This window comes from Danio rerio, chromosome 12 (genome assembly GCF_052040795.2).
Source record: "Danio rerio strain M-AB ecotype USA chromosome 12, GRCz13ab, whole genome shotgun sequence".
Taxonomy (NCBI): Eukaryota; Metazoa; Chordata; class Actinopteri; order Cypriniformes; family Danionidae; genus Danio; species Danio rerio.
Window position 1 is genome coordinate 40107163 of NC_141032.1, and position 17838 is coordinate 40125000.

The 17838-nt window shown below is 37.6% G+C and overlaps 1 protein-coding gene across 10 annotated transcripts in view; it reads right to left on the reverse strand.

Annotated features, from left to right (window-relative positions):
• Positions 1-17838, reverse strand: part of sdk2b (sidekick cell adhesion molecule 2b) — a 628575-nt gene that overhangs the window by 131332 nt on the left and 479405 nt on the right. The window lies entirely within an intron of this gene.

Genomic DNA, 17838 nt, shown 5'->3' on the forward strand with positions numbered 1-17838 from the left:
ATATGCATGGTTACAAATATGGAATGACAATAATACGCTGGCCACTTTATTAGGTATACCTTAACATTAACTGCTCGTTAACACAAATTTCTAATCAGCCAATTGCATGGCAGCAACTCAATGCATTTAGGCATGTAGACATGGTCAAGAGGATCTGCTGCAGTTCAAACCGAGCAACAGAATGGGAAAAAACGGTGATTTAAGGGACTTTGAATGTGGCATGGTTGTTGGTGCCAGACAAGCTGGTCTGAGTATTTCGGACACTGCTGATCTACTGGGATTTTCACGCACAACCATCTCTAGGCTTTACAGAGAATGGTCTGAAAAAAGAAAAAAACAGTGAGCGGCAGTTCTTTGGGCGCAAATGCCTTGTTTATGCCAGACTGGTTCCAAATGATAGAAAAAGGCAACAGTAAACTAAAAAACAACTCGTTACAACTGAGGTATGCAGAAGAGCATCTCTGAACACACAATACGTCCAACCTTGAGGCAGATGGACTACAGCAGCAGAAGATGACACCGGGTGCCACTCCGCTAAGAACAGGAAACTGAGGCTACAATTCGCATAGGTTCACCTGGTCTGATGAGTCTCGATTTCTGCTGTACATTCAGATGGTAAATTCAGATGAAAGCATGGATTCATCCTGCCTTATATCAACAGTTCAGGCTGCTGGTGGTTATTTAATGGTGTGTGGGATATTTTCTTGGCACACTTTGGGCCCATTAGTACCAATTTAGCATTACTGACCATGTCCATCCCTTTATGACCACATTGTACCATCTTCTGATGGCTACTTCCAGCAGGATAACACGCCATGTCATAAAGCGAGAATCATCTCAGAGTAGTTTCTTGAACATGACATTAGCCCCTTTCACACATACAGACCTTTCCGGAAAATTACCGGCAATTTTCCGGAAAGGTTGTATGTGTGAACAGGTCCTTTTTGAAAATACCGCTAAATTCGTTCTGGCTATTTTCCGGAAATAGAAATTGTAACATTACCGGCAATTTGCCGGAATGCTGCGCTGTGTGAACGCAGAAGGAAGATTTCCGGAATAAGCGCATGCACGTCTAGAACGTGCTGACGTAAGACGTCTGCTTTAGCCAATCACAACAGTCAGACACATTTACGTCCACGCGGTATGTGAGAATAAAAGCCTTTGAATATTTTTCCAGATACATTTAGCTGCTAGAAGTTAGTCAGATAACGTTTATATGTTCTTCTTAATGCCAACTGTGCAAATAATCATCGATAAGATGCTTATGATAAGCCGTTGTTTGTTTACCTTCAAGCTTTGCGTGTGCCCGTGAAACAGCCTGTGAGCGCCTGCACACGCACATATTATGAACATCTCGACATGCGAAAGTGATCCTGCGAAAGTTGTTTACAATATTGATCATCAAAAGAGTTTGTAATTTAGTCAAATGTTTACAAATACAAGCGCAGCCGTTTAAAGCTCATATGTGGTGAATGATGTCAGAATTTACCGGTATTTTGGAATGGATGTGTGAATGCTCTTTTCCGGAAAATTTCCGTAACGTCCTCGCCTGTGTGAACAGCGCTTTTTTGAAAATACCGGTAAAGTCGTTCCGGAAATTTTCCAGATATTTACCGGTATCACTGTGTGAAAGGGGCTAATGAGTTCACTGCACTCAAAAGGCCTCCACAGTAACCAGACCTCAATCCAATACAGCACCTTTGGGATGTGGTGGAAGGGGAGATTCACATCATGGATGCGCAGCTGACAAATCTACAGCCACTTCATGTCAATATGGGCCAGAATCTCTGAGGAATATTTCCAGTACCTTGTTAAATCTATGCCGTGAAGGATTAAGGCAGTTCTGAAGGCAAAATGGGGTCCAGCCTAATATTAGTAAGGTGTACCTAATAAAGTGGCCTGTGAGTGTAGATTTATAATTCAATTTTTCAGTTATACCTCTCAAATAATACTGATATGAAGGCTACAGTTTGTCATTAGAAGAAGTATGATTTCTATCATGCACTGGTTTTAGGAGAGAGGCATTTAACTTGACTGACAATACGTTCTGATTCTGTTACATAGCCTACCAGTTATACTACCATATTGGGAACAGCTTTCATTACCCAGCCTTATGCGTATGTATGTAATAAATGAGATAATGTACAACTTGGTGCTTATAAAGCAAATTATAAACAAGCTGCAGATCATACATGTTAGAGAGTTTGTTAGCTCAGCAAAATGCAAATAAAAAAAAAGTTAAACATTTGAAAAGCCACTTAGGAAGTTGATGAAACGCAGCTAGCTGTGTTTTGGAACAGGCTTTATGTGCTCTTGTGCTTTCATGTGTGTGTTTGCTGACCCGCTAGAACAGTTATATGTACACAATGGCGAGTGGAATGGCATTTGTCAGTGCTGTGCTCTTTCTGCACTCTCCGGGGAGCAGCGGAGTCCGCAGTCGATGACCTCTATTACACTTAGACAAATACGCACGGCACAAGCCACGGTCCCTTTAGAGGGAATAGGATCTCGAGTGAATATCACACACACACAGTCATGGTAAATATATCTGGGAACACTTACAAACACTGACAGAAAACTCACACAAAGCATGGCATGGCTAGCGCACACACAAGCACACAGCACAAGTGGAATACAGGTGGTCAAATAAAACTGACAGCAGGAATATGGTTGAAATTTCCAGGGAAATACTCGGGAATGGCAAACCGGGAAGAGGAGGATGCGCTGTGCTCAAACACCTGTCTGACAAACAAAAGCTAATGCTATCGCCACAGCCAATATCTCAAGTTTTATGTAGCAGAAAAACAGAAGTAGCCCCTCTGGTGCCATCGGTGTCTGCTGGAAGGAAATCCTTTCTGACACTAGTCAAATATATTCAGGGCTCAAATAAAAAGCCCAGTTTTACCACCCACAGACAGGAAGGTTGAGCTGGACCATGTGTCGCAAGCATTTAGCATAACCATCCCTGCCGTACCGCTGTAAGCCTTTGTATGTCAATGGAAAATAGATGCTATGTTAGTTTGGATCAACTCTGCTTGGGCTCTATGACCTTTGATATTTGTTCTGGAAAGATGGTATGAACAGTACAATACATTTATTGGTATGTACAATAGTGTGTTTAACAAAATGGTGCATGTTTTGTTGGTTTTTTGGTTGTTCATAGGAGCAGAGAGATTTAACACTTGCTAACATTGCCATACTGTGTTGCAAGTGCAGATGGTTGAAATGACATTATATATATAGAGCTTGTGCAGATGCATGATTAAAATATTAAAGGGCACCTATGGTAAAAAAACAACTAACTAAAAAACTAAAAAAACAACTAAAAAAACAACTAAAAAAAAAAACAACTACTTTTCAAGCTGTTTGGACAGACAAGTGTGTAAGTATAGTGTACACTCAAAAAAATCAACTAGGCATGTATTGGATTGACAAAATAAAAATTTGTCAGGTTGAAAAGAACAAATCAAGTTTACGTATGTTAAATGATTAATTCATGTTATTTGAAACTGAATCAAGAAATAATCAAATGAATTTGATCAGAACATGTTGATTCAATGAGACTGAGACGCTTCAAATCGACAACTCTCACTCTGGAGAGTCACTTCGCGCATATCAGTAGGTGGTGGTAGTGCGTTTGGATGTCACCATATGAAAACAACAAGAATAAGTATCACCGCGTGTTATATATAACATGTTTTCTGTCCTTTTTGTGTTGAATTACTTAATTTTAAATCTTGCTTCATAGTATTGTAAATTAAAAAATGTAATTTAAACAACAGGGCGAGGCAGTGGCGCAGTGGGTAGCACGTTCGCCTCACAGCAAGAAGGTCGCTGGGTCGCTGATTCGAACCTCGGCTCAGTTGGTGTTTCTGTGTGGAGTTTGTATGTTCTCCATGCCTTCGCGTGGGTTTCCTCCGGGTGCTCCGGTTTCCCCCGGTACATGTGGTACAGGTGAATTGGGTAAGCTAAATTGTCCGTAGTGTATAAGTGTCTGTGTGAATGTTTCCCAGATGGGTTGTGGCTGGAAGGGCATCCGCTGCGTAAAAAAAACTTGCTAGATGTTGGCGGTTCATTCCACTGTGGTGATCCCGGATTAATAAAGGGACTAAGCCGACAAGAAAATTAATGAATGAATTTAAACAACAATATTGAACAAGAAATTTACTAGCTGATTTAACAAGACATAATTTTGTTAAAGTAAAGCTTTAGTGTTACATTGAGTAAATAGAATAATTTTAATTAGAATAACACAATACAAACATTTTGAGTCAATTAGTTGCAAAGAAGTTAGACTGACATATTGAAACCATGTTTTATCTACAAATGTGCTTTGTGTTCATACAACATGTTCAAAGCTGTTCAGGTTTACTTGATTGGATTAGATGCATAAAGGGTGCCACGATTAAATCATGTTCATTCAACAATTTTTTTTTTTTGAGTGTATAGACCGTCATATTGGAGTGATATAATTACACCCAGTGCTTTTTATTCAATTTAACAACATAAAAACGGTGGACCAATTGGAGCGGTTTTTATAGTGACCGCAACTTGACGTAGGAGTGCGGTGATATAACCTTCACGCCAGCAGCTCCGCTCTGTATGGTGCAATGCTGACGCAGCGCCATGCATTTTGGAATTCTGGGCGTGGGTTATTGCCGGGGTGCACGCAGCGGCGCTTCAAGTCGGTGGCTGGGCGTTGCGGATAGCCGCCAACTTGGGGCGACGTTGTGAGTGCCCTGATGGAAACCTGTGTTTAGAGTTCTAAAATGCGGGGCGCAACGATTCGGGACACTTCATGTTTCTGATGATTTTGTACTCTCTGCTTGGTCTGTGTCCGAGCCATACATGTACGGCTAAGTGCTGATCCTCTCATGCCTGCTCCTTCTTTCAGTGGGCTCTTGGCTCCACCCCCTTGTTAAGCCGAAACTAATTTTCATGTGAATCAACACGCCCCTAAAACAGTGAGCTGTGTACACGCCCCCAACAAGACACCTTTTAACACATTATAATAAAAAAATCTGATCTGTGTTTTGAACTGAACCTAAACTGGCACACTCATCATAAAAAAGGGGTAAACTATGTGCCCTTTAATAAATAATATTGGAAGTAGACAACTGACTATTTTTTAGAAATGCACATCCTTATACTGCATGTGCTATTGTCATGAGTGGATAACAAAGTACAATGCTCAACATGAACAAGTACTTTGGAATAATTTAATCCATTTCTTAGTAAATATATTGGTTATATATTTTGGTGCATTGAAACAAAACAGATTTATTAAAGGGTCATGACACCCCCACTTTTGGTTCACGTCTACCTCAGAATTTCTTTCAAAAGATGCATGATAATGCTCGTGGAGCTCCGCGAGCAAAGGGCGGGAGTGGTCGTGGCCTGCAGGGGAGAAGAAGGGGAGCGAACAACTGTTGTCAGTTAGTTCATAAAATGAGACACAAACCGTGAGGAGACGCATGAGTTTATAGTTTACAAAGTTAAAATGCAAAGAAATAAACAGTAATTTAATGCCCTGCTACATTTGTTATTTGTAATTACATATACACATAACCACAATATATATATCATTATAAAGATAATAGTGTTCATATAAACACTATAAATGAGGACTTTTTTCCTCAATCCCCGGGTATGAATCATAGGTCTGAATGCAGACTCATTGCAGCTGGTCTCTTGACCTGTCTATTTTAACCATTAGCCCTGTTGGTAACCTAGAGGATTTAGGCAAACACAGCAGCATGGCGATGAATCTATGAACAAACTCCTGTTAAAAGACAATGTCCGCCATTCTCCAATTCTCGTACTTCTCTCCTGACAAAAATACTTGCATACAGATTTGCTGTATTATCCCTGACAGGAACGCGGGGAAAAACATGCAACAAACCCTGTGGATCATGGAAACAAACACATACGAGCCTTGATGAACAGCTAAATACTGTGTGCCATGAGTCCGTGTCTCACAGCTTGGGGTTGGCACTGGCAGGTCTGCCTTGCCTTCGGAAAGCACGTGCCCTCATGAATAGTTAAGAAGCCGGCTCTTCTCATAGGATAAGAAAACTCCACTATGAATAATCATGAGAAACCGACGCATCATCTCTGCATTTGCAGATTTGCGCTCCGTCACCGATTTTGATTCTGTCCCAAAAATCATTTTAAACCTGGAAGATGACATTAGCTGACAAAAGCTCGAAATAATCCAGTTTCCCTACGATTAAAGCTAACAGGTGCTAACATAGTCATAACTGATGCTCAAAAAGTACTCAAGGGTTTTGTGAACCTTTAAACTGATATATTTATTAAAATAATATGTTAGTCACCGAACATCTTTTGAAATAGAATGATAATACACTGAAAAAAAGTGTTGCATGCAGATCTGCTGCAAACAATTTATTTGTGTTGAATTTAAAAAAGCAAATAAGTTTAATAATGTTCAACTTAATTTGTTTGATTAAATTCAACACAAATAAATTGTTTACAACCACTTAACGTAAAAAAAGGAATCATCTTTAAATAATTTTTTTCAATGTACAATTACCTTCATGAGAATTAAAAAAAATTCAATAAAATGTACTATTTTTATTTTTTGTTTCTCTTGAATTTTGCTCTTTTTAAACATTTTTATTCAATTTTTTTCCCCTAACATAAATGTGGGTGTACTAACTTTGGGACTGTTATCCTAAGCTATATTGTTAGATTAGCTTCAGATTTGAGGTTAGTACTGACTAATTTAATGTGCACTAGCTGACAAAAATCTCGTTGTCGATCCCAGTTGTGAGACAAACAAATACTAACTTGACTTCTAGGGTCCGTTCTTCGTACCTTGCTTAAATGATCTAAGTTGATTTGGCAGATCCTGGATCTTTTAATCTTGATAACTAATCTCTCGCTAATTTGGTTCTTCAAACATGTTCGCGAATCAGATTAGAATGTCTGGATAAACTGATCTGAGATCGCTGTGTGTGTTGTGAAGGACTGATCTACCGATCCTCGAAATCATGATCAGCAATGCAACGATTGGCTGATGGCACATCAGCGTAATGACATCATCTGATTAATATTCAATTATCCATGTGAGCAAATTTACATCAAATTAGCAGTAAACGGCTTGTTAAATATGACACGCAATAACCTTCCACATTTGTTATAAGCTGCAGGCTTTACACTTTCATGTGTCAAGAGTATTCATCATGTATTTCAATGCATATCAATGTACTTAGTTCTACATTTAGAAAAGATTTTCTTTATTATAGTAGCCGTTTTTTTAATCGGTGTAAAGATTAACTGGTTGTTTACAAAAGCATTTTCATATTGGTAAAGGCGTCTGCAACTTTGTGAAGCATCAAATCACTGGCATATTTACTGTCAAAACATGTTTATGACAGCATATGTATTATTGCTTTAAAAAAAAAGTCACATATTCTGCATTTCTATTATACAAAATTTGTACTAAAGCAATCTAAAAAGTTCATATCAATAAGTTTTCTCTTTGCACCACCAGGTGGCAGTCTTTGTACTTTCATTTCGAGGGTGCACATTGCATACGTTTTATTAATATGTATAACTTAATTTATTTTATTAATGACTATAACTTTATATACAGTATATGGTTAAAAATATGTACCATTTTCCCAAGTGTATATAACTACTACTGTAAGAAAATATCAGAATTGGGAACATACTTTCTGTATTATCTTTGCTTAAACTGAGCCGATCTAATCCTGTTTATATGAATTGAAACTGCTCCCGATCAGGTTTGACCTAGCAGAACTGTTGCCATGACAACAACTCTCGGATCAGCTTTGAAGATTGAAACGATCCTGGATCGTGTCAAATCGTCAATATCCAAATCCAGCTAACTGTGTAATCCACGTACGAAGAACGGACCCCTAGTTGATCATTTGGAAAAGTGTTACAAGGTAGATTTTTTTGATATGTCATCTGTTGAACTGCATCCCAATCATCACAAATACTGCAGAAGACCTATTGGATCCCGCATGGACCCAAGATTCTCACAGAAATCAGTTTGGTGAAGGAAAAATCATGGTTTGGGGACACATTCATGGAGGCGCATGAAAGATCTGCAGAGTGGATGGCAACATCAACAGTCTGAGGGTATCAATCTATTTGTGCTGCCCATTACATTACAAACCACAGGAGAGGACAAATTCCTCAGCAGGATAGCACTTCTTCTTATACTTCAGCCTTTACATCAAAGTTCCCGAAACAAAGAAGGTCAAGGTGCTTCAGGATTGGCCAGCCCAGTCACCAGACATGAACATTATTGAGCATGTCTGGGGTAAAATGAAAGAGGAGGCATTAAAGATGAATCCAAATAATCTTGTTGAACTCAGGGAGTCCTGCAAGAACGCTTTATTTTATTGAGTCATTGAAGAGATGTATGGATGCAGTCCTCCAAGCTCATGGGAATCATACACAATATTAATTCTTTTTCCACAGCACCATGACTTTATATTCTACACTGTAGATTATTTCTGTTGAGTGACAAGACTTTTGTCTAAGCAAAGTCAGACCTTACTGCCCTAAATAAATAATTAAAAATCAAGGCATGATCAGATTTTATTTTGGTAAAATAAACGTAATCTAGAAGCCTTTGCCTTTCATATAAGCCACTTCTGATACCAAATGATTAACTAGACGTCAAATTATAATTTGTTGTTCCTAAAACTTGGATTGGTGGCAAAACTTTTGTCAGGTAGTGTATATGCACAAATATAACATTGTAAAGCTTCCTGTGGACAATATTAATTTAAATGAGAGATTTGTGAGGGGTGTACTCATATAGCTTGAGCACTGTATATTCTATCACTTCTAACACCTAAAGACTGTCATGAAACCTTTTTAGTCATGACATTACACACGTCAATAATGTAAATTAGATTTTATGTATCCTTATAACAACTGTTGTATCTGCTTAGTTATGTCATCTTAAATCAAAAATGACATTTTCATGACCATTACCTAGACAACATACTTTGTCATAAATATGTCATAAACATGATTGTCATTAGGTCATTATAATTGTGTCATGAATATTTTTTTATCACGTTTTCAGTGGAATGAGCAGTATTTGCCATTAAAATGTTTCATTAAAAGTCTCATTACTCTGTCAAATTATGTTTAAGTGCATCATTAATATTTAATGACATTTAATTACTAATTCAGCTCGCAACAACTCAGTTGAGGTCAAAAAACATTAATGACGCTGTTATCAAATTTGTCACTTATTTCTTATGACTTCATGACAATGGAGTTTTGTCGCGACAAAGACAAAAACAGCTGGTAATCGATTTATGTCATGTTGACTAAACAAACAATGCCATCTTTGCATTTAATATGTCATAAATGAGTAAATGACACTTCATGACAGCTATTATAAGCAAGCATAAAATCTCACTCACATTCATAAGGTGTCAAGTCATGATTATAAAGGTTTAATGACAGTTGTATGAACACCTCTTTAAGGAAAGTGTTACCTCTTACAATACAGATTTTTTTACAGTGCTATTTTTAGAACAAATTATTTTTTGATAATGATGGCTGTGGAATAAATAAATAGATAAAGCTGCAATTAGGGCTGTACAACATATAGTTTCAGCATGGTCGCAATGCTGCATCCGTAACAATTACATCACAGGACGTGCAACTAAGTAGGATTATAATTAACTAAAAATCACAGTCGTTTTGAATTTCAACCATAATCTACTAATGTGACATTTTTATTTTACTTAGACTTGTTTTTAAGGCTTGTGACTGTAAGATTTAAAGCAAATTTAAACCATTTGGGAACAAGAAATTATAAAGTTTGCCGCTTTAAAAGGAAAACCTATTAAATTAAACCATTTAATAATGAGCAGAATTATAAGGAGAACTGAAAATAAGCAGAATTATTATATTTGTTACACCACTAGCATAACAAGTAATACAAGTGGTATAAAACCGATAATAATCAAACAATCCTTGAATATCTACAAAAGCAGAGCTTTAGTAAAAGTAGAGCTCTTACGGACATAGATTTTAACGTGTAAATCCCCCACAGAATTAAAACCCTTGTGTGTTACTCTCAACCATACTCTGAAAGAAAATGAAAGTAAAACTAAGCTGAATGCAGTACTTTAAATGTCAACTAGGTGGCGGGTCAAAACCACATATGGCTAGACGTGACTAACCAACAATGATAGAGGTTCAAAAATGTATGTTTTGGCAGGTCGAATCACATTATATTTTTTGATGTCAAAGTCTTGCTTGTGGATTTTCTCTGCAAGGATGTCCTCTGGTGTTGTGTTGAATGTGAACAAAACTAATTACATGTGCGGGTTTAACACCAATATCAGTATATTGAAACAGTCCTAACAAATATTCCCAGAAAAAAAGAATGTGAACTGATTCAGAATATTCAGATTACTGCTCCCAAAAGATTAGTCTAAATGCTGGAAAACATCTTTTTGTGTTAATATGGTAAACAACTTTTTTTTTTCTTCTGATTACAGCTAAAGACCAAACGTTTGACCCTAATCAGAAAATGACACGAGACCAAACACTCTGAAAGAACAGTCAGTCAATGGTTGTGTAAAACCCTCTCAAGAGAAGTGCTGATATTTACTGACACTAAAATAAAGTGAGTGATGCCAAATTTGTATTAAAACGGCAGAAATTTGATCCTTTTTCTGAGATAACCACTACGCATTTTAATGTATCCTGTTAGTAAAGACGTTTTATAAAAGAAGAGAGTGTCAAATGAGTAATAGTCATCCAAACAACTGAGGACTACTGGCCTCTTATCTAAACCACATTATTTAGTGGAATAGGTCGGAAAGCAAGTGATGAAAACTAATAGAAAACACAGAATAGCACCTTTCCTTTAACTCTCGTTTGGACTGGAGCGGCTCCTGGAATGTGTTTACCATCCAAGGTTCTGATTATACACAACATTAGCCCTCCCAAATAACACAACAAATCAAATGCAGTCAGTGGAAAAGGGCCTTTCAATTGCATTCCTATTCAATAATGAAAGACTAATGGCTATTGCAGTTAAATGACTGCTTTCAAGCCGCTCTCTTGCTCCCTGTAGGCAGAAAAGTAATGAAGGGAGGGAGGTGTCTGTGTTCAACACGCTACACTGCAGTGGGACAAACCGACTGGTGCTGAAGGAGACGTCACACTTGGCTTTTTATGGACTTGGTCATAAACTTAATATGGACATGTATTGTAGAAAGATAGAAAACAATAATAATTTTATATTATATAGATGGATGGATGGATGGATGGATGGATGGATGGATGGATGGATGGATGGATGGATGGATGGACGGACGATGTCAGAACAATATAATAATTATGGATAGAATAATGTGTGGTTGGATTAATGGATAGATGGATTAATGGATGGATGGATGGATGGATGGATGGATGGATGGATGGATGGATGGATGGATGGATGAATGGATGGATAAAATGAAATATACTGAAAGATAGACAGAATTGGAAAGAACAATAAAATGGTTGGGACAGAACGACAGATAGAATAGTATAAAAACAAATAAAGATTGATGTATGAAAGAAGGAAAGAAAGAAAGAAAGAAAGAAAGAAAGAAAGAAAGATAGATAGATAGATAGATAGATAGATAGATAGATAGATAGATAGATAGATAGATAGATAGATAGATAGATAGATAGATAGATAGATAGATAGATAGATAGATAGATAGATACAGATAATGGAATGATAGACAGATAATGTAGAAGGGTCAACAGTGATGGATGATAAACAATGAATGAATGAATGAATGAATGAAGCAGTAGATAACACAACTGAATATTAGACAGAACAACAGACAGAATGATAACAAAGAAAGATAGAAGGTAGATTCATCAATGATCATCAAAGACAGAAAGATGCTGCTAAATAATAGAGATAAAATGTGAATTGAAATTAAAATAGAATGATGGATGGATGGATGGATGGATGGATGGATGGATGGATGGATGGATGGATGGATGGATGGATGGGTGGATGGATGAACAGATGAGAATGATAACTTGGTGGATGGATGGATGGATGGATGGATGAATAGATTGGCTTGATAACTTAATGATAGATGGATGGATGGATGGATGGATGGATGGATGGATAGATAGATCAGAATGATAACTTGATGGATGGTTGAATGAATGGATGGATGGAGGAATAGATCAGATTAAAACTCAATGATGGATTGGATGGACGGAAGGATGGAGGCATATGTCAGAATGATAAATTAATGATTGATGGATGGATGAGAATGATAACTTAATAGATGGATGGTTGGATGGATGGATAGAAGGATGGACGGTTGGATGAATAGATCAGAATAATATCTTAATGTTGGGTGGATGGATGGATAGATGGATAGATGGATGGATAAGAATGATAAATTGATAGATGGATGTTTGGATGAACGAATAGATGGAACGATGGATTGATGAATGGAAGGATTTATGGTTGGATGATTAGATTAGAATGATAACATAATGATGGATGGATGGATATATCTATGTACGGATCACTAGATGGATGGATATATGATTAGATGGATGAATAGATCAGAATGATAATGACAACGTAATGTCAGATGGATGGACGGACAGAGAGACAGAGACAGACAGACAGACAGACAGACAGACAGACAGACAGACAGACAGATAGATGATGGATGGACGGACGGACGGACGGACGGACGGACGGACGGACGGACGGACGGACGGACGGACGGACGGACGGACGGACGGACGGACGGACAGACAGACAGACAGACAGACAGACAGACAGACAGACAGACAGACAGACAGACAGACAGACAGACAGACAGACAGATAGATAGATAGATAGATAGATAGATAGATAGATAGATAGATAGATAGATAGATAGATACAGATAATGGAATGATAGACAGATAATGTAGAAGGGTCAACAGTGATGGATGATAAACAATGAATGAATGAATGAATGAATGAATGAAGCAGTAGATAACACAACTGAATATTAGACAGAACAACAGACAGAATGATAACAAAGAAAGATAGAAGGTAGATTCATCAATGATCATCAAAGACAGAAAGATGCTGCTAAATAATAGAGATAAAATGTGAATTGAAATTAAAATAGAATGATGGATGGATGGATGGATGGATGGATGGATGGATGGATGGATGGATGGATGGATGGATGGGTGGATGGATGAACAGATGAGAATGATAACTTGGTGGATGGATGGATGGATGGATGGATGAATAGATTGGCTTGATAACTTAATGATAGATGGATGGATGGATGGATGGATGGATGGATGGATGGATAGATAGATCAGAATGATAACTTGATGGATGGTTGAATGAATGGATGGATGGAGGAATAGATCAGATTAAAACTCAATGATGGATTGGATGGACGGAAGGATGGAGGCATATGTCAGAATGATAAATTAATGATTGATGGATGGATGAGAATGATAACTTAATAGATGGATGGTTGGATGGATGGATAGAAGGATGGACGGTTGGATGAATAGATCAGAATAATATCTTAATGTTGGGTGGATGGATGGATAGATGGATAGATGGATGGATAAGAATGATAAATTGATAGATGGATGTTTGGATGAACGAATAGATGGAACGATGGATTGATGAATGGAAGGATTTATGGTTGGATGATTAGATTAGAATGATAACATAATGATGGATGGATGGATATATCTATGTACGGATCACTAGATGGATGGATATATGATTAGATGGATGAATAGATCAGAATGATAATGACAACGTAATGTCAGATGGATGGACGGACAGAGAGACAGAGACAGACAGACAGACAGACAGACAGACAGACAGACAGACAGATAGATGATGGATGGACGGACGGACGGACGGACGGACGGACGGACGGACGGACGGACGGACGGACGGACGGACGGACGGACGGACGGACGGACGGACGGACGGACGGACAGACAGACAGACAGACAGACAGACAGACAGACAGACAGACAGACAGACAGACAGACAGACAGACAGACAGATAGATAGATAGATAGATAGATAGATAGATAGATAGATAGATAGATAGATAGATAGACAGATAGATAGATAGATAGATAAATAATCAATCTGACAATGGCATCAAGCTTCCCACAGAGCAGCACAGCCAGCAGGAGCAGCTGTAGAGTCAGGCTGCAGTACAGAGAGTCCCAGTTGCAGCATCTCAGCACGAAAATTGTCTCATCAAGGGGAAACTAGAGTCAGGGGAGCGTGGAGAGAGAAAGAATGCTACCTCTGCTGGACAAGCTTTACCAATCTACAGCTCAATTTACAACAAAATCTGTTCATTTTCTTCTTGCCCAACATGAAAAAGAGACGAGAGAAGAAAAAAAGATAACAATAATTTGGCTGATGGGCAAATGTTGGTCAGGCTTCAGTGGCTGCACACACACACATAAACACAAGATAAAGCGTTCTGAGTCAGTCAAAAGTTATGAGAACTCTTTTCAGCTCGAACCTGTTCATTAAAAACACCTCTCTGCATCATTATCATCTATATAAAAGGCAAAAACAGTATTGTACAGTGTTTTGTAGGTCAAATTATAAATGTTTTGAGAAAAAATACATCACACTATTACCTTCCATGAAAGCAATAAGCAGAATTTGATTTAAATACAATTTTTGTTTACATACTCTATTGGTAATGGCAACAGTAATTCACTTAATGATGATCAAATGATGTAGAAAGGCATTTTAATTGCATATATCCTCATCCGTACTGCACTGATGAAGCTATCTAGTCTTGTGGAAATGTATTGTATCTTCCACAAACTAGCACTCCGAAGAAACCCAACAATATGAAGAATTATGATGTGAAAATTACATAAAGCACACATTTTTAAATAAAATGTCTGTTAGCTGATTTGCATAATTTCTCTACTGTCTGCAGCAGCCGCAGCACCTCGTTTCTAGTGAATTGTTTTCACGAACATCATTTTAATTCATGTAGTAGGAGAGTGCATGTGTAAAACAACCATGAATTATGCATGAGTGCATTTACAGAGAGTTATACAGTTTTGCACAGGGTGGACTTTGTTATCGCTAGGTCAAATGCATTAACTAAAGGGTTAGTTTAACCCAAATTGATATTACGTCATAATTTACCAAGCCCAATGTTGTTTCAAATCCCAATTATTCATTCATTCATTCATTTTCTTGTCGGCTTAGTCCCTTTATTAATCCGGGGTCGCCACAGCGGAATGAACTGCCAACTTATCCAGCAAGTTTTTTACGCAGCGGATGCCCTTCCAGCTGCTACCCATCTCTGGGAAAGTTTCAAATCCCATATCTTTACTTAAAATGTCAAATAATTTTTTAAATATCAAATCTGAGAGAGACTTGTGTGTCTAATGAAAGTTAATTCAAAGACAATGTTCATGAAGCAAGTGTTTATTTGTGAAAGGAAGCCTAAATTTAACAAATTGTATCTTTACTGTAAAAAAAAAAAACAAAAAAAAAAACGAAAGGTTGACTATAAATAGGGACGACACGGTGGCTCAGTGGTTAGCACTGACACCTTACAGCAAGAAGGTCACTGGTTTGAGTCCTAAAAGTTAGAAAATCCCTGGTATAGTGTACTGTATATTAGAGCTGCACGATTCTGGCTAAAATGATAATCGCATTTTTTTTTGCTTAAAATAAAGATCACAATTTTCTTACGATTCTTTAGATGTAAAATAAAGCTTAATATAAGATTATTGTTTTTGTTTTTTTTTACATATGGTAAAACAACAATAATAATATTATGTGTAGGTCTACTGAGGTCTGTTCTTCGTACCTCGCTTAAATGATCTAAGATGATTTGGCAGATCCTGGATCTTTTCATGTCGATAACTGATCTCTCTATAATTTGGTTCTTCAAACATGTTCGCGAATCAGATTAGAATGTCTGGATAAACTGATCTGAGATCGCTGCGTGTGTTGTGAAGGACAGATCTATCGATCCTTGAAATCATGATCAGCAATGCAACGATTGGCTGACGGCACAGCAGCGTAATGACATCATCTGATTAATATTCAATTATGCATGTGAGCAAAATTACATCAAATTAGCAGTAAACGGCTTGTTAAATATGACACGCCATAACTTTCCATATTTGTTGTGAGCTGCAGGCTTTTCATGTGTCAAGAGTATTCATCATGTATTTTAATGAATATCAATGTATTTAGTTCTACATTTAGAAAAGATTTTCTTTATTATAGTAGCCGTTTTTTAATCGGTGTAAAGCATAATTGGATGTTTACAAAAGCATTTTGATTTTGGTAAAGATGTCTGCAACTTTTGTGAAGCATAAAATCACTGTAATATTAGCTGTCAAAACATGTTTATGACTGCATATGTATTATTGCTTATAAAAAGGCCCATGTTGTGCATTTCTATTATACACAAATTGTACTAAAGCGATCTAAAAAGTTCATATCAATAAGTTTTCTCTTTGCACCACCAGGTGGCAGTCTTTGTTCATTCATTTCGGAGTGCCTAAGTTTTATTAATATATAACTTTATATATAGTTAAAAATAGTTACTATTTTCCCAAGTGTATATAACTACTACTGTAAGAAAATATCAGCATTTGGTACATACTTTCAATATTTTATTTGCATGAACTGACCTGATCTAATCCTGTTTAGATGAATTGAGCCTGCTTCCGATCAGGTTTGAGCTAGCAGAACTGTTGCTAAGACAACAAGTCTTGGATCAGCTTTGAAGAACGAAATGATCCTGGATTGTGTCAAATCGTCAATATCCAAATCCAGCTAACTGAGTAATCCACGTACGAAGACCGGACCCCTGGTTTCTATAAATAATTCTATTCTACTTATAATAATTCTGATGTTGAATTATGTTTGAGATATAGGCCTATGTGTAACCACGGGGAGTGACACAAACAACAGAAGTAGGATCTACGTGCAGGTTTAATCAGAGGTCAGGCAAGCAATGGTCAACACTGGTGCAAACAGGTATAAGGAGACAGTCCAGAATCGTAATCAGTAAACATGCAATAGGTCGTACGGCAGGCGGCAGACTAAGACAGGAAAGCTAACAAGGCTAAGGTTTGTAAACAAGATAACAAGACAAGGAAACCTCTGAAAAGACTCAAAAGTCTGAGCTGTTCTTAAAGAGACTGGAAGATTGTTCCAAAGTCTTAGAGCTGCTACTGAGAAAGCTCTATCTCTATCTCTATATTCTACAATCCATACATTCTAAAGTATGTAACATAAACTTTGCACAATTTGGGAAAATGTCAGCAGCACCGTTAACACAAATTAGCACTGTAGACGAACACAGACAAAAAAAAAAAAAGCAACAAAGTGCTTGAAAATGTCATTTTATCATCCACAGTATTCTAGAATCTCAAAGGAACGCTGGCTTGTGAGCGAAAAAATGGAGAAATGTGTTTCTTTCCAAAGCATTGATTATCCAGCTCTCTTCTGGGCTGTGTGATTGCATGATTAGAGGGAAAAGAGACACCGAGTGGATGAGAAGTGAGGGAGAAAGCCGAAAACTCTCCATTTCGTGACCCTTGGGCCGCACAGCTAGTTTTTGCAGGCGAAATGAGTACAATCTGACGAAAATAAAGAGCGAGAGATTAGAATTGGCCAATCTGGAGCAGACGGAGTCAGAAGCGCCCGGACGCTCTCAGACACAGGCTCGCAGTCCTCCATGGGCGTCTCGGTCAATGTTACGCTTATTTCCATTTCTCATGGAGCCTTTGAAACTG